The sequence below is a fragment of the Dermacentor silvarum genome, chromosome 4, assembly GCF_013339745.2.
Source record: "Dermacentor silvarum isolate Dsil-2018 chromosome 4, BIME_Dsil_1.4, whole genome shotgun sequence".
Taxonomy (NCBI): domain Eukaryota; kingdom Metazoa; phylum Arthropoda; class Arachnida; order Ixodida; family Ixodidae; genus Dermacentor; species Dermacentor silvarum.
Window position 1 is genome coordinate 145,474,716 of NC_051157.2, and position 24,299 is coordinate 145,499,014.

Here is a 24,299-nt window from a genome sequence, read left to right on the forward strand (position 1 = left end):
CATGCATTTGCACTCATAGAAAAGACTTTGCTCAAAATAAACCATGGCTAAACGTAGCCAAGCCCGGGCCATACTTTGAACACAGCGTGCTGCGAACACGAAAAAGTGCCAGTCATCGGACGCGTACGACACTATGCTATGAATCAGCAAAAGAGAGAGAAAGTTGCACCGCGACTCACAATAGGGAGCTCTGATTTGCTTTGATCCCAAAAGACACGGACTGTTACTGTTTTTAGCTGAGTTTTATCAGTGAATGATATGCGTAATCAGCTTCCGAATGCACAATAGACGTCACCGCCTATATATTGTGGGAAGCTATGTGACATACAGCGACGCGAGTCGCAGGGCGGAGGTGCCTATGAAGGTCAAGCATCCTACCCGCAGCAGTCGAGTAACGCCTCGCACAAGTGCGTGTACTATTCGGAGAGGGATACTACGCACGAAAACTAACGTTCTTTCACCTTTGGCTCGTTCGAAAGGCTCTTTGCCTTCAAAGAAAATGTGGTGTAGCTCACCGAGCATAGCCAGAAGTTTGCGCGCACAGCAATATTTACAGCAACTATTTCCGCTGTTTCTTTGCTGAAATCATTAAGCTCCATCAATATAAGGTGACAGGCAGCAAGCGTACCCTCTCGACTTCGATGAAACACCTCGATTCGACACCAAAATCGAAAAACTTTAGCAGAACACCAAGCGAGAGTGCCGCTGTGACCCTCTATACCGTAGCCATCTTTGTTTATTTTGGGCAAGAAACGGATTCTGGAGTTTGCCAATATCCAGTTAAAGAAACAACCACGACGGCATCGTATGTAGGTTATTCAAGTCATGCCTAGTAATTTATGTTATATCTTGCATGTGTGTCATGCCCATGAATATTCTGATATACAACCAGTTAACGAAATGACCGCGACGGCATCTCTACGTATGAGGCTAGATATAGATAGATAGATATATAGATAGATAGAAAGTACTAGAAGACGGCAAATAATGTTTCGCATTAAAAAAGAAATCTAATTTCTAAGTTTGGCAACTGTTTTCGTGCACTTAGTATCTTTTAGGGTGCAGTTTATTTAGCAGCGATTGCCCTAGTACTTAGTACCTTTCTGTCTGCCGTTTCTGGCGTGCTTCGGCCTTTGTAATATTCAACAAACTAGACTATCAATACGTCACACCATAAGCAAGAAAGTTATATTTGCCCGCAACTGTCTCTACACGTGAAAGCGATAGAGATAGAAGCCGGTCTTTCACTGTAAGCGTTCCACGTACACACCCGAGTAGCCAGAAAAACAAAATAAACAGAAAAGTTTCGTCACCAGTTCATCTGTTGCCACTCCGAGACTTCAAAGTCTCTAGTATACACCGCCGGCGCGGAGCCGCACCCACGCCTCCCTCCCAACCTCAGCGGCGACACCACAGATGCACGCGGAATTCCTCGTCGGAAACACTCTCCTCGGCTCTCGCAAGGCGACATTTAAACCCGCACGCACGCACGCGAAAGAAAACAAAACGCGACAGCGAGACTCCAGACGGCGCGAAAGAAATTGAATCTCGAAGAAGAGACAAGTAGCCAGTGCTGTAAAATTGTCTCTCCCTCTGGGCAAAGCAAGGGCGCCTACCAGCCCCCCTCCATTGGTCGGGGCAATCTTCCTGGACATCGTCTCCTTCCACTTCTTCGCCGTCTCCAAATCCGCGTGGCATCAGCGGACGTCAGACACAGCCCGAGCCCGCCCGGCCGGCCGGCGAGACAGGAGCAAGACACGAGGGCAACCGCGGCGGACGACACTTCCTTCGACGGGGAAGGCGAAGGCGAAAGTGGTGCGACCGCGAAGAAGCGGGCGCGCCCAAATAACAACAGGAAGGAGAGCGGGAGAAAACGAAGGAAACGAAGAAGAAAAGGGCCGGGGGGGGGGGGGGGGGGAACAAAATTACGCGTCTAATACGAAGCTGGGGGGCACTCACGAGCCTGCGAAGGTGAGGAAGCAGACGAAGCAGATTGGAAGCCTGAGTGAGGGAAGATGCATACACTTTCCCCTCCTCCGCTTTTCCGAACGGCGCTGGAGAGAGGGGCTGTAGCTTGGCTGCGGACAACGGGCGTCGTTTTCTCTCCCCTGTTGTCGGCTGCCGATGGAGGAGGAAGGGGAGAGGGGGGGGGCGATCGCGGCGCGACGGGGCCTCACAGAGGAGGAGGAGAGAAGCTGGAGGAAGAAGCTGAAGAGCAAGAGAGAGAGAGAGAGAAAGTGCAGTCGGCGTCGTGGTTCGTGCGCTGCCGGCACATGCGTGCGGGAGAGCAGGGATCGCCTTGCCTCCGTTTTTTCTCGGCGACGGCTGCTCCGTAGTTCTCCCGGCCGGCGCTCCGTTTTTCAGGCTGAAGCCGGCTGCTCCTCCTGCTACACGCTTTCGCGCGGAGTGCGCTGATTGTACGACGTTCCGGGTGACGTCGGTCGCGCTCCTATTATCGTGCACGGGATGATTCGTTCCGTCAACTGCTGCCATTAAAGCGAAGAACGTCAACGGCATTCGGATAAAAGGGCGCCTCCTTTGATTCCCCGGTGGATTGCGACGGACATGAGATGGATATCGGTGGCTTGTGAACCGTGGTGCGTCGTCATCCCCCAGTGACACTGTCCGTGGTGTTTGGAATACGGGCGTCGAGTGCCTGTTGTTGGCGGTGACCCTATAGCGGTGGCAGCATGGCCGTGACAACGGTGTCTTAGAAAGAGGATCGGATTTCGTCGGAGCACGGCACCGCACTCGGCGTTGGATTGCGCTCCGTCGAGTAAGTAACCTTCAGAGTTGAACGTGCTGAACGAATGGATCGTCGTGCCGTGTGTTCTAAGTGTTCTAAATGGCATACAGTTATGAACGACGGAACAATATGAATCTGCTGGACGTGGTAACTTACTGAATGTAGGGGTTCACTGATCTATCTCCAAACGTTTCCATATGTGCATCCTTGTGACAGTGTCAGAGAAGTACTGCAAGGGATATGTAAAACGTCGTCTGTTTAAGGAGATGGTTCTGGAATGTAAAGATCGCGGTATTTTAAAAACTAAGCCGTGGTTGTAGAGAGAGAGATAAACGGGATGGGAAAGGCAGGAAGGTTAACTTGACAAGATTCTGGTTTGCTACCCTGCACTGGGAGAAGGAGAATGAAAGACTCATATAACTGTGGTATACAAGTTCTTGATTAGATATGGCAGTGGTGCATACTTCGCTATTATTTCCGCTTGACGAACTGGACGCGTCTGAAATGCTGGGTAATAGCGGTAAATAATTTAATCCACGGTTGTCAGTATACCGCTCAGTTTTGGCCTGCTCAGCGATAGCCATGTTCCCGCTTTGCGTTCAGCAAAAGCTCAAGAATTGCAACGAAGCCAGGCGCATCTTTTATGCCCTAAAAACGCGACACGCTTCTGCGAAAACATTTGAGGAATGCAGTGAAGCTTGTTCCTATTTGTGAGTAATACTAGGTCTTCTGGCGACGCCTAGAAAGTTGAATTCTTCATACACTGCGAGTCAACTTTTAAGCATAACGGCCGACAGCATGATATATAGATGACATATATGACACAAGTTACAGCCCTCTACGCGACACGCCATAAACGATGCCCAGTCGGCATTTATAGAGTCATGCATTGGAAGGCACCGATCGGAGCGGTGAGCAACTGCGTGTCTCGCATATATACGGGATCATCTGCGGACATTTGCGAAATATATTGCGCACACATCCGTGTTCTGGTGAGCAACATATGCTTGTGAATTAAACGCCATCTCAAGTAAGAAATTGGCGGAAATAATTCTGTAACGCCGTCATCATTTTCCCCAGAGTCTCGGCTCTGGCGCTTATGATGCCTTCAGGTAGCAATCGAAATTTTATTGACCAGCTGCCTGCTGGCGTCACGTACTACGTAACGCCAGCGCTCAAAAGCTTGGGCCACATCCGCCGCCATGACTTTAAGTGGCACTGGCCAACAGTCCCAGAGTCGCATCTTGTACACATACAGAAATACCCAAGATGTGGACATTAGAACATGCGTCGCCGTAGCTCAGTGGGTAAGAGCACTTTGCACGCGTAATGCGGAGGATATGGATTCGGCTCCCGCCGGCCGCAAGTTGTTTATTCGTTCACTTTCATTTCCCTTAATCCTTATGATTTCTACATTTCAGTTAACAATAGAAACAAGTAATTTACTCTGTTCTTTCCTCAGTTTCGTTATTTGTAGGCTTCATACGGTTGGGAGTGGTAAAAATCGGGCCCCTCGTTTCCGTCCTCCTGGTTCCCCGACCCTTCTTCGAGTTCTTGGTATCGGCACGTTTTACCGAGTGGGTCAGCCTGAAGGCCGCGGTCGCCACGCAGTCTTCGCATTCCTTCACACGTAGTGTTCTAGGTCGATCGAGCTTCCAGTCGGCGTGTTCTGCATGACCAGCACTCGGAAGATGTGTACCGGCGACGGTATCACGAGGGACATCGGTGGCTGTAACGTTATCTTGCCACGGCAAGACCGTAAAACGTTGCGCGAGAGAAAAACTTTATGGTCCCGTCCCTCATGTTGCAATGACGCGAACGACCCACCGGGAACGCATGCTGATGATATCTGAGAGGGTGCCGATCGCGCTGCCCGAGTTTATCCGGAGTTTTTGTGCCCACTGTTTGGCAATTTAAGGTGCGGCAGTCTCGTTAAACGTGAGCCTGAAGATATCGTCGCCGCTGATATCGCCATTAGAGTGATGAAATTTCATTGTTGAAGTATGTATGTTCCCGTTATTTCACCAACCCTTTCTCGAAAACCCCTATACTGTCGACATCGTGACACTTCTTATTTGCCTCTTGGGTGTAGTAGACCTGGAAGCGATATCACGTGGTGGAATTGTGACGCGATGGTACGCTTAAGGGGGAGTAAGGAAACCGGTTCACTTGCCTTCAGGACTGTTCACAAACTTCCGTCAAGTGTGATGGTTTAAGATTTAAGAGCATAATTGCACAGCGTAAAATAATTTTTAAGAAAAAACAACAAAGCAGGAAAAGTGTGAAAATTTCAGTTATCTAACCTTTCGATTTTCTCTTTCTCACTTTTACTGCAGTTTCACTTAAGTATGTGGTGACCGCTTTTCCGTCATTCTGAAAAAAAAAAAAGACATTATTGCACGGTTCACTCCCTTACGGGAGTCATTTTTACTTCCCTCTGACAAGTTGCCCATACGCGTCGGCGATATGCGAGAACAAAAAGCAATGAAGAGCACCGTTTTTATGCCATAGCCAACTTCGTCCCCTAATCAACGCTATTAAGACGACTCGCTGGAATGAAGAGCAAGTCCAGACGATGGAACCTCAGTCGTCCTGCAGGCTTGCAGGTGCAGTTACCTTGCACCGATCGGAAGAAAAAAAATATAACCTTCGCGCTTACACTTTTAAGCGTTTCACATTGTTTGTACGTAACACTGGCGAGCAAACGTCTGGCGACCAATGCTTTCTGCAACTTTCTTTTTTCTTCGCATCTTGAGCATGCCGGCTGTAGTCAAGTAGGATATTCTTTACAGGTGTGCAAGTTCGACCAATGTCATGTATTGAAGCAACTCCGCGTTGCGGAGCTGCGCAAGAAGAGATTTTAGTTTGTTGCCGATGCGGTGCTTTACAAACTTATGCTCGCGACTGTATCATCTCGTTGTGTCGGCAGTGAATCGCCGCTGGCTCGTTTAATTGACGCGAGAGGGTGTCATAACTGACGCGCCTCCTTGGAAAAAAAAGAAAAAAAAAAAAGAGGCCTTGTACTTGGAGTGCCTCTTCGCTATCTGCCTGAGACGGTGAGCCCCCTTCTTGTCCGTAGAGTGTGCTTGCTGCTTGCTGATAAATGAGCCCAGCAACAGAAGCAGACACTGTTTTGCGGCCGCTCGCTTGCACTGATAACACCGCTAGACGCGTGTGGAATTACGGTCGGGCCAATATGCGGCTACTACACACCTGAAGTCGCCCTTGATCCACAGTTCGCAATCTCCATCCGCGAAGGCGCCGGTATTGTTGGCAGCTTCCTACATGCCTTGAAATAGCGCGAAAACTATTGGTATCTTCGACTGGTCGCATCCATCCCCCGAAGCAGAGTCGTGCAGATCCGGCGTTCCCCGAACTCAGAGGTAGAGGACAAGCGCGCAAGCCGAACGTGTGACTTGGTCTCGGAGGAGGAAATGGCAGATGCGAAACTACGTGACTACTGCTAACGTCCGACGTTTTGCCTATCCAAAGCTAAACCGGCGGATGCGCCGGTGGGACGACCGTTCGTTGAGCCGCCAGCATGCTGTGGGCTAGGTTGCCTAGTCTACGGTGGACCGTCGCCAAGAACGGCGACGCTGTGCTGTGATGACGTTGCTGGAAACGCTCTCATCTCGACGACTGCTCCGACGACAGGGCTCAACGCGGGAGGGGAGCGATCGAAAAGAACCAGCCCAACGCAAGGCGCGCACCCTCTTTCAACCAGCCGAAGACAACGCCGCTCTCGAGAGCGATCTAGAGCGCTCCGAGGCGACCACTCGAAGATACCATATGAAAAACGCCTAAGGAAGTGCGTGGGACAGGCGCTGAAGGACAACTAACACATGTATTAGGAAATAAAGCGAATAAATACAAAAATGCCGACCTGCGGGCGGATGCACTCAACCAGCGGCACCTTCGAACAAATCGATTTGGAAATCAAACAAGGAAACAGAGGGGACTGATATGCGGTTATCAGACATTTCCTTATGCGGAGCCCTACCGCCATTTCACGTTTATCTTCCTGAGAACCGAATACAACTATGGGACGTAATTGCTCTTCAAGGTGGTTTTTATTGCCTACTGTTATGCTATGAACGGGAAAAAAATTGTTTTTTTTTTGCATTTAAATACCATGGTTAGATGCCGAAAGCGGCGCCTTCATGTACGTGAAAAAATAACTGTCTCCTCATGTTTGCTATGGTAAAATGTGCATTTAATTGCCTAAACGCAGAGATGAAGATGGAACTACGTGTAGTACATTCCCATGTTGCTGCCGCGTGTGATATTTTCACGCAATCTCAGTGATTTCGAAACACGCCTCAAGGTTGCTTTTCGCTGTCTGGGACGACACAGAGGTCTCAATCAATTGAGTGCCAAATTTGTCGAAAGTGGATGACAAGAATATGAGTAAACCACTTCTTTGCAGTTACACATGCACCGTACTTCATACCGAGATTGAATATTTTGCGTAATCACTTCCGAGTGAATTTCGAATAAAAAGTTAAGGGCAAGGCGCAATGTATTCTTATGCTGGTTATACTGTGGTTATACTGAGCTTAAACTGTGTGCTTCTTACCGTGTCCTTCGTACATTGTGCGCTGTTCCAAAACTGAGCGATAGCCACCCGCTCAATTGTTCATTGTTCATTTTGCCGCGGCCTTCTGGAAGCCGTACATTCGAGCTATTTATAATAGGCGACGCACTTGCTTTGATTTCTGCTCGCACTAAACAGCACAGGTCAGGACAACTTGGTGTCCCTTGTAGAAGTAACGCATGAATAGTTGGGCTTATGACCCTTACGAAAATTTAGGATGAAATCCAGCAGTTTCTCTAAAGAACGTTTATTGCGGCCTTTTGAATCTCAACGGGAAATCTTTAGAGTGCCAAACAGCATTTTTTGTGTGGAGTGTACCAAGACGTTTTTGTGCGGGTACCCGCCGTGGTTGCTTAGTGGCGATGGTGTTGGACTGCTAAGCACGAGGCCGCTGGATCAAATCCCGACCATGGCGGCCGCCTTCCGATGGGGGCGAAATGCGAAAACACCCGTGTAGTTAGGTTTAAGTGCACGTTAAAGAACCCCAGGTGGTACAAATTATTCCGCAGTCGCCCACTACGGCGTTCCTCATAATCAGATCGTGGTTTTGGCCTGTAAAACCCCATAATGTTTAAGTTTCTGTCGCTTCGCTCCTGGGCTCTTTCAACTACATTGTGCGTATCTTGCCGTGAACTGACGGCAGAAACAATGTCTGACTTTGCCCGTGTGCGGAAGATTTTCTTTTTCTTTTTTATTCGAATGTTTGCTCTGCGGCATAAAATATTTGGGGCATGCGTTTTGACATTCCAAAGATGAGTTTCAAAAGGTCCTGATTAACGTTCTTTATAGAAACTGCTGGATTTCATCCTAAATTTTCGTAAGAGTCACAAGCGCCACGATTTTATGCGTTACTTGCATCAGGGATACCAAGATGGCCTGACCTGTGCTATTTAGTGTGAACAGAAATAAAAGCGAGTGCGTCACCTATTATAAGTGGTTCAAATGTACGGCTTCCAGAAGGCTGTGGCAAAATGAACAATGAACAATTGAACGAGCAGGCTATCGGTCTGTTTTGGAACAACGCTCAGGTGTAAAGCGTACAAATTAGTCCCGTTCAGCAAGCATATTCAACTCTCACTGTGAGATAATTTAAAGCGTTAAAAGTGTATATGGGGGTGTAAATTTGTCTAGAACATTCACCCTTACACCATTTTTGGGTCTAAGGGTATGTGTTTATGGACTGCTTTGCACCCTTATTCAGTTTTCAGGTTGTAATTTATTTTACAGCGTAGAGAGCAATGGGTGCAATGATCTAACTACAATTATGAAGAAGTTGAAGTCAACTAAGTCAAGGCGGAAAAAAAGAGTTGTTTTGCAGCCCATATTGGTTCGAAAACTTTCACTTGGTGAGCGACCACAACTTTTTCGCCATCATGTAACCAGACCAGACGAATTCTCGTCGAACCCTTGACTAACTGATTTACTGCGCTGACCAGCACCAGGGGCTTCCTCGCTCATAAGAGCCCTTCGATAGTGTGCCACTTTTAACTGCTAACGCTGGTGTTTGAGAGAATGAAGCAGATGGGCAAATTGCCTTTCGACAGGCAGAGGCCAGTGACAACTAGTACATGTTACATAAGTGCCTTAAACAACCAACAAACCACGCTTATGTGCTGTTCAGCAGCTGCCATAACAAGGCCTACGTCCACGACACGGTCCGCTCGATCGTGAAACAACGTACACGAACCGTCATTCGTCCATAGAGAAATGTTCGCGATGTGATGGCATAATAGTTTTCCACGAAGTTTCATTCGCATCTCAGATAACGTGTTTCTCAGCGAACACTTTCGAAAATTGTTAAAGGCTACCTGTGGCAGACAGCACAATTTTTGTTTATGAGCTGGTCTATGCGAAGAGGCAGACATTACTTGCATAAAGAGTTGAAATGCAGCATATATACTAATTACCAAAAAGTCGCTAATTAGGTTTCTAACTCATTACCTTATGGCCCATATTGCAATTTACAAATTCTAGCCATGGAGATCGCAGGCGTATTAACTTGGAACGAATTCTCTGGATGAGACCAGTTCGAGATATTATTTCCCGAACTTTGCGGAGAAATGCATTGGCGTTCCAGTTACTTTCGTGCTTCAATGTATAAAACGACGTTTTCTTAAGAAAGCAACTGGAACGCCAATTATAAAACGACTCTTTGTTAAGAAAGCAACTGGAACGCCAATGCATTTGGCGTTCCCGTTACGTTTATGCGTCCATTCATAAAACTACGTTTTGTTAAGAAAGTAACTGAAACGCCAATGCATTTCTCCGCAAAGTTCGGGAATTAATATCCCGAAACTGCTGTCATCCTGAGAATTCGTTCCAGCTAGGTGGATCCGCCTTGCAAGCTCCACGGCTATAATTTGTACATTGCAATATGGTCATAAGGTAATTAGTTAAAACGTTAATTGGCGAATTTTTGTTAAGAAGTCTATTCTGCCTTTCAATTTTTTTGCAAGTAATGTCCGCCTCTTCGAGTAAACCAGCTCATGAACTAGAATTGTGCCATCTGTCGCAGGCAAACTTTAAAAATTTTAGAATGTGTTCGCTGAAACACCCTGTATATTTTCCGACCTCCGAGTACCTTCGGGCCTTCTTCGCGCCTAAGATCGCTACTTGAAGTTCAAAGTGGCGTGGGTTCAATGCACGTATAGACCGGCTAATATAAAACCGAAGTACAAATTCAAATTATCAATGCCTTTGTTGCAAACCGTGCATATACGTGAGCCAAGCAACCGCACTCTTGCTTTGACGGCGACCCCCCACCCCCCTTCCCCCCTGTAACGTATCTGGCGAAAACATATTCTAATTCCTCTTTCAACGTCATCGGCTATACCACGTACGTCAAACGTGCCATATAGACCACGCACAGGCTTATGTGATGCACATTCGTAAATGTCATACTAAACCTTCGTTCAAAGGCTGTTGAATTTTACCGGCAGGTGGTATTCAAAGGCTACATTCAAGAGGATGACCATGGGTAAAAGGGACACCTGCCGTCCTTGCTAGGTTTCCACGTGCTGCTAGAATATCAGCTCCCGTATGTTCATACAACCGGCTCACCATTGTGATAAAATCTAGCCGTAATGTGTGCCAGGGATGAACACAGAGCGGCGGAAGCATACGTGCTTAATAACTTTTGTTTTTTTTTGCAACACTGTTGCCGCGTCGTGGCTACAGCGTGCGCCCTAAACGAGCGTATGTCGCAGCGCCACTGTCATGGCGGGGTTTTTTTTTTTCTTCTTTTTAAATCACTCCGCACTGTGCGTCAATGCGAGGTTGTAGGAGTGTCGTGAACGACGGCACTTTCCTCTTGCGGTGTGATTGGCTAAAAAAATTGCGCGTGTAATTGGCGCCAGGGAGCACGTGATTCAAGAATCGGGGACAATTCCACACCTTTCCACACGGGATACATCCTAGGTTTCTTGAGGTCGAAGCAGTGGTTTCTATTCTCGCTCGTTCATTGTCGGAGATAGGTTCAACTTTTGCGAGATTAGGGGTGACTAGAACTGAACGTGTCAGGGCGCACAGGCGACAGAGTTCCTGCTACTGTGCTGAAGAGTCTAAGATACAGGCGTGCTTGGTACTGTAACAGAGTTCCTGGTACTGTGCTGAAGAGTCTAAGATACAGGCGTGCTTGGCACTGTGACAGAGTTCCCGGTACTGTGCAAGATAGGAAGTGCATGTCAGTTTGCCAAGAGTAGGCTGTCGGCCGTAGACGCCGATGCCGTCCGGTACTAGTCCCACAAAAATTTCGCGAAAGTTACCCTATTCCTGAAAATTGAACGACCCACAGTAGCACCCCTGATTGCGATCAATGTAGATCGATTGCTGCAACACGTCACCATTGCGCACTTCACTCGACTTTGTAACAATATTGCTCTATTCGCCCGCGTTTTATGCATCGATGGCGCTGTGACACCATCCAGTGGAGAGTGATTTCAGTGAGCATCGAATTCATAGATGGATCAGAAACATCTGAAAACTTCTAAATCAGATAACGGTTCCTTTCACCTCTTTAGTCTTGTTCTTGTTTCTCTTCCTGCTCATGCTGTTATTGGGGCTCTTTTGAAATAGCACATACTCTTGTTTACGTGTGCTTTAGTGTTTCTGAGACTCTTGTGCCCGGGAAAGCGGGTGCTGAGCTTGGAATGTGTAGCATCGAGGTAAACCACTTTTGCAACTGCCCAAGAAAATTTATATTTTGTCAACGATAACCTTGTGTGAACATCTCTAATTTGTTAATATCCTTGTGCGCTATGTCCCAGTGCATTTTTTAATTGATGCTTCCGTTATGAACGTCATGAGCACAAATTACTTGAAAGAGGAGTGGCGGGCCGTCAGATATAGGCGCCAACCTTTCCTTAAATAAAATTAACAAGAAAAAAAAAACATTGTGACACGCGTGTAAGAATGTAGCAACGTGCACTCTTTTAAAGCAAGGAAGGCGCAGCGCATCTGTTGGTGCGTTCCAAGGCGGCCCCCACCTGTGCGCGGGAATCTTCTGGTAGCGTTGTTTACTGTTTCATTTGAGAGGTTGTTTTCTATACCTCTTGCATTTAGAACAGCACACACCGCGGGCTGCCGTTACCCAGAGATACAGAGCGAGGTCGTCAAAACAAGCAACGTGCCCGTTTCGAAAAGGGCATGTGTGCACACGTGTGTCACATGACAGAGCCGGCGGGAAGCGCGATGAAACCGCGCGTGCAAAAGCGTTCATAATTCCACTCACGCTACTGCGGTTGTCGATGTCCTAAAATGGCGCTTAAGGTGCTTCGGCGTTAAAAAAAAGTAAACTATACCTCATGCGCGGAACTTTCGATCTACTGTTTGATTAACTGGTTAGCATGTATAATATACCTTTATTGGTGGTCGAATTTTTCATCGAATACTCCTGTAAAGACAAGGTAGAGTAGAGTAAATGAGCGAGACTTGTTTCAAAGCGCCTGTCCGCTTTTGTAGTCAGTACTGGAACATATAGCGGTGACATTCATTCGCCAGTAGCACCTTCAAGGACCGGTGTAATGAAAAGCCTAAGCATCAGATAACAATGGGCAAAAAATAAGAGATTACTTATATATTCTAATACAACTATTTATTTCATTGATTTCGACAGCATCATGACTTGACAGCAAAAGGAGTGTGTAACGAAGACGTTGTTTTAACATGTATAATGTGCTACTGTTAATAATTTTCAGGGCAAGTAAAGTTTGATTTGGTTTGATTTGATACGGGTGTTGCCAAGTGGAGACGAGAGCTTCATTGATAATCCAACCGGGCAAGGGCTGGCAACTTAGTATAGGCTACAAAATTCACATCCACCACGAACCAAAATAGTCTCTTATTGCCATTCGGCGATTTCATTCGTTTCATTTTTTTTCTTAACTTTCGTTTTGACACAGAAAACTTACTTCGGCGTGTGTGGCTTGAGTAATAAGCAATGGTGCGTAAGCCGTCAAGTTCTCTCTTCTTGCCGTCTCTTCGCCTGTGGTCCTCATCTGATAGTTACTGCTAAAGCAAATCTCTCTGTCCATGTTTTCGAACGCCTCGTCAAAGCTACGTGGAACGTTTCGTTTCCCGCTAAAACGGTCTGCGTCTTGAAGCACATCATTTGACATTCGGCACCTTTGTTTTATTGTTATTGTAATTGTTTTAGTATTATTTTTATGTCAGAATAGATGACGCGAGCGGGAGAACATATGCCACTTTTGTCCATTTATAGAAAGGTTCCTCAAGCCCTTTAGTACACGAGATCGGCCCGAGCATGAGTCCTTGCCACGGTACTTTATTACTTGGATGGATAAAAAAATTTTAAAAATCCATCGAAGTAGTTAAGATATAGTTAAACTACTTTTTTTTATTTACTGCGACAGCTGTCGTATACGACAACCGCAAAAAAATGTGTTGAAGGTCATTAAGGATCTCGTGAAAAAAAAAACAAAAAAAAAAACATTGTTATAGACGCGTGCATGAGAGCGGGCGGCATACAAACTTGACGCAGGAAAATTGTTTCAAATGCCAGAGAGGAAAATGGCGCGCGAGAAATTCAGTGCTAAAGCAAAGGGTAGACAGTCATGGAAGCAGCTTCTGGCATGAATATCGAGGACACATTCGCGGCGTTCAGTGCGTTTGCACTCAGGGTTAATGAGATCTAAACGTGCGCGAAAACCAATACTATACGCCTGAGAAAATTTGCGTGTAAATGATTCAAGTGGTCCGTAATTCACCGTAAAGCAGCATCGAGTGAAGGTCAACAGGAAATATCGATGATTTCGCCTCCGATGAGGGGAAGACAGCTTATGAACATTCCTTTAGCAATGACGAACAGCGCTATCACTTTACCATTCGTAAAGGTTCGCATACTTTAGACCAAACAGAGGGGTGGAAACATGAAAAAAAAAGAAAATAAATATATTGAACACCAAATCGCATTCAATCACGCGTCATGGATCATGTATCCAGTATCAATGAGCCTGCAGTTATTTAAAGGAGGTTTTCAACGGTTTTCAAGCAGCATTTCAACGGTATGTCGGTTTATCAAGCTGTTGCAAATAGCTCAACTGCGAACGTGATGACCTCAGAACTTTTCTGTCGTGTCTCAAGCTAACGGACTGAAACGATTCGTAGCAAAAAAAAAAAAAAAGGCTTCTGCGCCAAAATTTTGGAGATGGAAAGGTCGCGAATTTCTGCAGTTAATCGCTGCACGCCTCGATATTATTGGTTCTTCGAATATTAGAAGGTGAACAGCAGAAAAAGGTTCAAACATTGGCGTCAGTATCTCAGCGGCAGTGCCTTTCGTTTTGTTTTTTTCGTCTAGTGCGCTCAGTCGGACAAAGGTCAACTCCGAAGGAGTGCATGGCGTACCGTTGTAATGTCACAGAAAATACCGTGGTTTAATAATAATAATAATAATAATAATAATAATAATAATAATAATAATAATAATAATAATAATAATAATAATAATAATAAATTGCTATGAACAATGACTGGTGCTTGCTTGCCCGAGCAGTTTCCATTTAGCAAGTACCACCGCCTTGGCTGGATGACGGTGGCGTGTGCTGGGGCTGAAAACGAGCTCGCGGTCACGAAAACGTTTCGCGACTTCATTTGAATATATATATATATATATATATATATATATACTAAATGGCAAATTTTTAAAGGAGAAATCTGGAAGGATAGAGTCTCCAGTTTGGTGCGTTCGTCGTGGAATGACTTTTGTGCTGGGACTCACGTGGCGTTGTCAGTAGATCTCGTCGGCCGCGTTTGCTTTCTGCAACCTGCCGTGGCGGTTTAGCGGCTGGCGCGTGGTGCCGCTATACATGAGGTCGCGGTATCGAATCCCGGCCGCATTCTAATGGTGGAAAGAACGCTAGCGTACTTAGATTTAGGTGTGCGTTAAACAACCCTAGGTGGTCAAAAATTATTCCGCAGTCTTCCAGTACGACGTCTTTCAGAGACCCACTGTTGCTTTGGGGCGTTAACCTCCACAGATGAATCGCTCATTTAGTATTCATTTGCGTACAGGGGTAATGACTATCACGACTAGTTGATCTATGCGACTACGTGTCACAATTTGCTAGAAAATTGATTGTCCGTGTCACCGATGGAATAGCATGCACGACCTCGGTATGAATTCTCAACAGGCCGATGCCCAACTCAATGCGGTCGATGAGTTCTGTTTTCTCACTTAAAGGCCAACTATAGAATGAACTTTTGGGCCACTTATGCCTAGATTTGGATAGCTTAGATAGCGAACAGCCTCCGTGCAAGATTTCTTGTTATATTTTTGTGCTAAGTTGATGTGTCACTAAAGGTTCGCAAAAGGACACGTTTCCGATGTCGAAACTGAAAACAGAAAAAGTAAGAAAAGCACGTAGTCATTACCCTTCGCTCACATTACTCGAATCGCGCGAGACCTTGGCATGACCTCAGAGATGAGTCACCGCCTGCGATCACAGAGTTTCCTACAAACAATAACTAGAACTCTGGCTCTAGTGTCAACGGGAGCTTCCGCAAGCACTGCGATTGAGACAGCATGGGAGTTAGGGTATTCTATAGCCACCATAGTGATGGGTAGAGCGCATGGATTTGGCCAAACTTTGTCCTTCTGGATCGAAACTGCTTTGTTGCTTCGCAAATCGATCATTTTCCCGCAAAATATTGGGTTACAAATGCAGAAGATTAGCAATAACTCTGCACTTGTTGCAGATTCCTACTGCCTTCCGGGTCTTGAATACTCAAAATTTAGGTCGAGATACGCAGATAAAGCGTAGTCAACAAAGCCACAAGGACGTCTGAAGCCACAGGCACGGAAAACAGACAAATTCATGTACTATCCCACAATACCCATGGTAGCCGAAAGATCACAGTGCCACCTTTCCCTCTGGTGATTTTTGTGGGAAACTTGCGCAAATTTGGGAGGCCATGCCTGCGGATGCCCGCGGCGCGCTGTGAAATCACGGATGTCACGTGCCGTGGCTTGCGTCATATACGCTATCCACTAGGTGTGCGCGTCGTTTGGTTAGGCGCTCTTGAAAGACTGCTAATAAGAAAATTACACAGCTATGGGCCCCGCATAATTGCCATGACTGCTTCAGTAGTAGGCTACATACTAATGTATTACCAATTTAGTCAAAGCAAAATTTCGTTGCACTTCGCTTGCGCACTGAAGGACACCCCTACTGGACTAGTTTAGTCTATTGTGCAGCAGTATTTCAAAGCTGTACTCCCGCTTATAGGACTGAAAGGGGCTTGTTACTCGTATGAAATTGTGGTTCAAACTTCCCGGCTTTGAATTTCGTGTGCCGCAACATGGGACGGACGAATCCCACTGGCAGTACCTGCCGTACTGATTACAGTTGATCAAATTCCACGTCGCCTATTCGAAAACGACTGGTGGAGCGAAGAACACTGCACATTCTCGAGGGAATCCATAATAAAGTCTTTGGCAAAAAAGAAAGAAAAAAGAGGAGTGTGCGCCTGGAAGCGGCCGGGCCATCAACCACTTCTCGACAATTCTATCCCGCGATGAGTTTAGTTTCACGCAGTGCATGACCTTTTCATAATGCCAAGCCACGCGAGCGTTCAGTTCCTTCATCAGTGCGTCATTATTTCTGCCTAAAGAAGCATCCAGTCACAGCGCATGAATTGAGAATGCATTTAATGCTACGGTGATCCGAAGGATCTTAATAACACGTGTATTGTAATGCTACTTCTCCTGAAGCATCGCTACGACACTCATTTCCTGATTCCTGTTCATGCTCAAAGTGCACTTTTATTTTAAAAAAACTGTTTTGTCATTGCCCTCGGCATTCTCATTTCCTTCCCTGTCATGAAGGGAGCTCTGCTGTAGCGGAATATTGCTGCGTCGCTCTCTCGCCGATGAACACGGAAAGAATTGGACGTTGTTGTCGCGTTATGTACTACGCTTTATCTTAATATAGAAGATCGGACATCACCTTACAGCGAAACTTGCACAACTGTTTTCTTGCGACGCTGAAGGCCGATGGCGTTCGGCAGTCTGCCTGCGTCTTGGGTCCCGTATATGCTTTGAACGTAATTATCGAGGGTTATATAATGAACACAATTACCTTCCGTTTAGATAGACCACAACATAGTAATGTTTTAAGATTAGGCGTGTCAACGTGGAAAAACGTGTATGTGAAGTGTGGTAAGCCGGTCACGTATATATATGTATATATATACAGGGTGTTTCAGCGAACACTTTCAAAATTTATTTAAGGTTACCTGTGGCAGATAGCACAATTATAGTTAATGAGCTGGTCTACTCGAAGAGGCGGACATTACTTGCACAAAAAATTGCAATGCATAATTGACTAATTAACAAACATTTACTAATTAAGTTTTTTACTAATTACCTGATGGGCCATATTGCAATTTACAAATTGTAGTCGTGGAGTTCGCAAGGCGCATCCACTTAGAATTAATTCTCAGGATGACACCAGTTTCCAGATATTATTTCCCGAACTTTGAGGAGAAATGCATTGGCGTTCCAGTTAATTTTGTGCTTCAATGCATAACGCGACGTTTTGTTAAGATACTAACTGGAACACCAATGCATTTCTCCGCAATGTTCGGGAATTAATATCTCGAAACTGGTGTCATCCCGAGAATTCGTTCCAAGTGGATCCGCCTTGCGAACTCCACGGCTACAATTTGTAAATTGCAATATGGGTAGTCAGGTAATTAGTTAAATTTTTAATTAGTGTATTTTTGTTAATTATTCAATTAAGTATTTCAATATCTAGTGCAAGTAATGTCCGCCTCTTCGAGTAGACCAGCTCATGAACTAGAATTGTGCTATCTGCCCCAGGCAACCTTTAAGAATTTTTGAAGTTGATCGCGGAGGCTGCAATTACGACGCGCTGTACGCGCTGATTTGACTCGGTGACGATTCAGTTACGTGCTTTGTCTTGCGCGTTGTATTAGTGTGTCAGTTACGTGCTTCGTCTTTCGCGTTGTGCTAGCGTGTGCAGCGTAGTGCAGCTTCCATATGCACGACGGTTGCTCATGGTCATCGACGTTGGTAGTCGTGATGGAGGAGACGTGCCACCAGGCGTCAGCGTGGGTGCATCAACGCCTAAGGGCGCTTTAGCCACAAAACACCAATAGACATTATATATCAATGTGCAATAAACATTACACTACTTCTGTGAAGACACGTTTCACTTTCGTGTTCTATACCGATTCCTATATAAGAGGGATCAACCACATTTTTTTGCATTTCGCCTCCATCGAAATGCGGATGCTGCTGCGAGGATTTGAACCCGCGACCTCGTGCTTAGCAGCGAAACACCATAGATTTGCTAAGCCCGCGACCTCAAAGAAGTGCGACGTAGTTCCTCAGCATGTCTCTCACGTTTACCGCTAAATGGCCCCTGACTTTCTTGCGTGTTTATCTTAGCTGGTAATTCCTAATTTTGAATTCTGACGTCGCCTTTAACCGGCTACACTTTGGAGGTCACGCTAATAGTGGCCCGACATTTTGCGGGCACCGCATCGGCACTTGATGGCTGAGAATATATTTAGTTTTGCGTGGTATACCAAGCACATCAGCGTTCGTGTCCAATAGTCGACATTCGGACACGTTGGGCGTTCCGTCTCGGTTGGAAATTCCGTCTCGTGGGACATTTCAACTCGCCTAAATCCGGCAGCAGTGGCAACCCGTGTTACCGGGCGAGGCTTTAATTTTTACAACTGCTCGAGGAAGACACATGTAACCGACAAACGGAGGCCTCAGGAGAGCACCTGAGATCCACTGCTTCTGGGGAACCCTATAAAAAGGCAGAAGTGGTGGGAGTGAACAAAGCTGGAACCTGCACTGGCCCTTAGGTTGAGCCAGTCGCCGAGGCAGGCATACACGCAAAATACATACAGTCAGACACACAAGGCTCGCATACTAAATCGTCTCTCTGCGATAGCGGACAACCGATCTTATACACCTCTGGTACGCGCAGGCCTCGGCGAGCCCCAACCAACGGACCATTCCGCGTTGCGCCTTTAGTGTGCCCATTGCCCTTTTTGGTCCAGCAGGTGCCGTGAAAATGTATTGAATAATGGCACGCTGTCTACACTCATTGATTGCGCCAATTGTCACTTCGCTCGCGGCCGTGTGGCTCGCACTGTCACCGCTCGAGTTAGGTGCGAACGAATGCCGCCGGATTACGAGTGCTCCTTGCAGATGAAGCCCTACGCCAGTCAACAATACTCTCGAAGGCCGGAACATTCTCTTTCTCGCGGGACTTTTAACCAGAAATCCGTAACTTTTGTTGCTCACGTCGCGTTATACCAAGACGTTATACGTAGGGGGTCAGCTAGGAGTTTGCGCAGCTGCGGCTATGAAACCAGACGGCGTGTTGCTACAACGCAGCCTGCACAGGAGAACGTCACTGCCGTCACTAAGAATAGCCAGCAGCGAGAACGCAGCAACAACTGCGGCGGCCTTCGAGCGAGGCCGTCGGTCAGCGAACAGACCCGTAGTGCTTCCGAAAGGTGCAAAATCACGCCTATACAGGCTCGCTCTCTTTGTATTAGTCGTTAGATAGGCATATATCTGTGGGGGATATCTTTTTTTTAATTTTATTCCATGAAGATAATAAGTTACTACGCACATGCATACTTGTTGCCAACTCTTGTATTGATAACGCAATGTAATGTTGAATATGATCGATTTGCACAGTCAGTAAGCCGTTTGAAGCCAGAAGAACACAGTTTAGGCAAACTCAAGCACTACTCACAATTCCTATGCTCACTGCATAGCCACACCTGCAGGGCCCCTATAGGCACGAGGGGCGGAGTTCTCGCGCGATCACTTCGCGCGATAGTTGGCGAGATTTCACGATACTCTGCCCCCGAGATCCAATGAGCTTCTTTCTTGCCCGACCCTTGTGCGCATGGGTCGCACGCACGGGCCTGCAGCTGCGCAGGCTATAGCCTCCCACTGTTGCTAAATATTTACGGAGGAACGGGGGTGAGAGGTTGCTTAGGGTACTCCCACATGATGTGATGAAGGTTGGCTTTGGTTGTGCATGGAGCAAAATTTACAGCTGGATGAGGGGCAGAGAGAGGGGTGGATGACGTGAGGAGAGGAAAAGGGAGAGGATCTGGTCTGCAGCTGTCGCCACGGCATCTCGCACCTTTGCGGAGATATGTTTATTAGCTGCGGAAAGGTTAAACGGCCTAGGTGGCAGTGGCTACAGATGTCTCGTTAGAAGGCGATCCCGCGCAGCTAACGGAGCTGTTGCCGCAACGGAGTCTGGCGCCCGGGCCGTAATTTACGCTCCAGCCGCCCAACACCCCAAGCCGAACCGCACGCGTGCGGTCGTGAGAAAAACTGCACACGTGAACACTTGTGCACAAATTTCGGTTTATTCTCCGTACACAGTGTAAATAGAAATCTGTGCGCCCAGCGCCGCAAGCCGCGTGCGGTCGTGCGAAAAATTAAACATGTGCAACACTTGTGTAAACCGAAATGTGTGCGCAAGTGCTCGACATGCGCAATTTTTCGCCCGACCGCATGCGTGCGGTGCGGCTTGCGGTGCGGCTTGCAGCGCTGGGCGGCTCGAGCTAGGGTTGGTAATATCGATGAACGATTAATCGATTAAAGGTAGAGTAATCTTCGTTGATGTCCACCTTTCATTTAATCTACTTGATCGATTACGCATGTTCGAATTCATCTTTTTCGAGAGTTTGACAGGAGTGGCGCGAAAATTTTGAAATCGTTATTAGAATGGCGCAGCGCGAGCAGTGACTATGCTGCGCGGCTGTAGTAAAGCGACTGTCCAGTGTTTTTCCGAGTCCCGGGTGATTCCGAGCCGAGCGCTTCCCCTCTCTTCCCCCACACAGCACACGCCGCCCGAGGCCGGAGGCTTGAAATGCCCTCGCACTTCAAGGCATACTGTATATAGCAACCCAGCCATTGATCGTCATCTAACTTCCAGTCCACTAAAGACGTGGCAGAGCATTCGCGCCGGTTTGGAGCATGTATTTGACATAGCGATGGAGTTCGTGTCGATTCCAGCAAATCTATAGCTTTCGTAACTTTTGTAGGGCACTCTATGGATAGTGCGTCCTGCTACTGGGCATCTCAGCAAACCGCTAAGCCAACCGCCGCGTTAGCTTAGTAAATATGGCATTTCGTCGTTTAGCACGAGTAGGGATGGTCGATTATTCTTTTTCATTCGATTAACGATTAATGGCTGATCATTTTAGCCTTTAGTAGATTGATCGCTTTCGATGAAGGGTTTTTTATCGAATAATTGATAAATCGAAATTTTTACCGGGTATTTTAAAAAGGTGTAATCACAGCAATCTCATTTTGTACGACCCTATTTTAATGTCTGAGAGGTGGAGCCAAGTTGGAAATACAAGTGTATTAAGCTTGATAAATAATAATCTTTAATTTGTTGAAGACTAAATAGAGTTGACACTAGTGACCTTTGAAAATATAAACAACATGCTTTATAAAATGGCACTTAGAGCAGAATTAAACAAAGTACATGGCACTAGGGAATCCCTGTACAGTGCAGTTAAACAAGAAATAAGAAGAATGGCAAAAGTAAAAGGTGAAGTCCAACTAAAATGTGCAAGGAATTGCAATATGCACAGGGGAAAAGAAAATTATTGGTTTAGAATTGTAAGCTACATGCTCTTTTATAAAAGGAGAATGAAGGTAAATTGGCTGGGATGTTTGGGTGAAAGCGACACGTTCTTTAAGTGGCCACGTAACCGTCATGCGATAACAGACGTTGGAAAGCTATAGATTTGCTGGAATCGACACGAACTCCATCACTATGTCAAATACATGCTCCAAACCGGCGCGAATGCTCTGCCACGTCTTTAGGGGACTGGAAGTGAGATGACGATCAATAGCTGGGTTGCTATATACAGTATCCCTTGAAGTGCGAGGGCATTTCAAGCCTCCGGCTCCGGGCGGCGTGTGCTGTGTGGGGGAAGACAGGGGAAGCGCTCGGCTCGGAATCACCCGGGACTCGGAAAAACACTGGACAGTCGCTTTACCACAGCCGCGCAGCATAGTCACTGCTCGCGCTCCGCCATTCAAATAACGATTTAAAACTTTTCGCTCCACTCCTGTCAAACTATCGAAAAAGAATAATCGAACATGCCTAATCGATCAAGTAGATTAAATGAAAGGTGGACATCAGCGAAGATTACTCTACCTTTAATCGATTAATCGTTCATCGATATTGCCAACCTCAGCTCGAGCCGAACAACGCTGCAAGCCGCACCGCAAGCCGCACCGCACGCATGCGGTCGGGCGAAAAATTGCGCATGTCGAGCTCTTGTGCACAAATTTCGGTTTACAAAAGTGTAGCACATGTTTAATTTTTCGCACGACCGCACGCGGCTTGCGGCGCTGGGCACCCAGATTTTGATTTACACTGTGTACAGAGAATAAACCGAAATTTGTGCACAAATGTTCACGTGTGCAATTTTTCGCACGACCGCACGCGTGCGGTTCGGCTTGGGGCGCTGGGCGGCTTGGAGCGTAAATCGGCCTATACGGTCCGGGCGCAGGCATTTGACGAGCCAGACTCCGTTGCGGCAACAGCTCCGTTATAACTGCGCGGGATCGCCTTATAACTTTTCGAGGCATTTGTAGCCACTGCCGCCTAGGCCGTTTAACCTTTCCGCAGCTAATAAACAAATCCCCGCACGGGTGCGAGATGCCGTGGCGACAGCTGCAGACGCTCTCCACTTTCCTCTCCTCGCGTCATCCACCCCTCTCTCTGCCCCTCCTCCAGCTGTAAATTTTGTTTCCCAACCAAAGCCAATCGTCATCACACCATGTAGCAGTACCCTCCAGGAGCTGCCTGCCCAGCTCCAGGCCCGTGCGTGCGACCGATGCGCACAAGGGTCGGACAAGAAAGAAGCTCATTGGCTCTCGTGGGCGGAGTATCGTGAAATCTTGCCAACTATCGCTCGAAGTGATCGCCCGAGAACTCCTCCCCAGGGCACCGTTTTGGTGGTCTCCCCTGCTTTTGCGGTCTTAACAAGAGGCAAGACGCAAGTTCCCCAAGCTCTGCAAAGCGCTCACACGGAAACAGGGTGCACTTGTTCGTCAGACTGAGACTGAAACACTCCCTACGTCAACGCTAATGCACCTCCTCCGAGCGCTTTTATCTGAGGATCCCCCACCGTGCCGACACTGTGGCGAACACCCCAACACATCCCATATCCTCTGGTCCTGTGGACCAACCACCCCTCCTCCTATGCCTGCCGCCACAAACCTTTCCCCTAAACCCCATGCCGGGTGGCTGGCCGAGGCCACCTGCGCCGACGACCAACGACCTTGCGGCGTTTATCAATGCTGCACTGAAGAATACCGCAAGCGAGGCTATCGACTGAGGGCCTTTTCACCACGCCCAGCCAACATGAACATAAAGCTTGCTCTCTCTCGCGTGCACCATGGAACTGTGACGCATGTAACGCCACGGTCGACGCTCACCACTCCACCGTTGTGAGACTCTTAATTGGTAGCGGCCAGGGCGCCTGTTATTTCTACCCAACAAAATTTGCCTTACGTTCTAGGTGGCGCTAACATGTCGCACCTGCGTATAGTTGGAACACCGTCCTAGCGGTTCAAGCGCAACACTAAACGTTGCTGTCACTGTGAATGCTTCGCTCTTTGGGTGAAACTGCGAAATTTTATTACCATAGCAGTTATATTGACACTCCAGGCGAGTTTTCGCCGTCGTCGTGATATTCCGCATGAAAGCCAAGTGCTGTAAGATCCTGTGTCTGTTGTGGGTGGGAGTGAAAGCGTGCGAAGCCCGAAGCCAGGTAAGAAGGATGGTGGCTTTATGCGCGCCGTCTTCCTGCATGCCCAATGTGGGAGCTCACTGTATCAAGCGAGCGCTAAGCGAGGGGGGAGGGGAGTGAGCGCATGGTAACGTGATCAATGGCGCGCTAACGGAGGGGGTGACAGGTCTCCTCTAGTCCGGCCGTGGCTGTGCATGGCTGTCTGAGCGGCGGAGCGCATACACGGCCCACGCGCCGCCTATCTTGGCGGTAATTTGCGGCGCTCGCAAAGCCGCTGGGTGAGCTGAGATGGCTGGTGGCTTCATGTGCGCTGTGTTCCCGCTCGCCTAGTCTTTGAGGTGGCGTAATCTCAACTTTCTGAGAGGCAGTGGACCGAGAGGCGGCGCGAAGCGCTCCCCTCCCGCTGCCCGCGCCGTTCACCACGTCAGCATTGTGACACCGAGCTAGATCTGTTTACCTTTGTCAGCGCCCGCGTGACACCATGCTTGCTCAAGGCTTTGCCTCTCGGCCGAAGCTGTGACGTTTTTTATGCGAAAGCGTCTAATCTCACACGGAGCGAAAAAGCCGGCCTGTGTCGTGGAGCACCGACACGGCATCTAAGTTCCCTTTGGTTGCGACGCCACGTAGCGAGCGCGCCTCGATGGAGTAGAGTTG

The 24,299-nt window shown here is 47.5% G+C and overlaps 1 protein-coding gene across 2 annotated transcripts in view; it reads left to right on the top strand.

The window, feature by feature from the left end:
- The window catches only part of LOC119450716 (solute carrier family 45 member 3), a 181,323-nt gene that overhangs the window by 41,630 nt on the left and 115,394 nt on the right, over nt 1–24,299 (top strand). The window contains exon 1 of one of the 2 annotated variants that reach the window (XM_037714238.2): nt 2,256–2,776. The exons of the other annotated variant lie outside the window; for it this stretch is intronic. The gene's annotated coding sequence lies outside the window, so the exon portion shown is untranslated. Of the gene's footprint in view, nt 1–2,255; nt 2,777–24,299 lie in introns of those variants that run through there. 2 annotated transcript variants of the gene reach the window in all.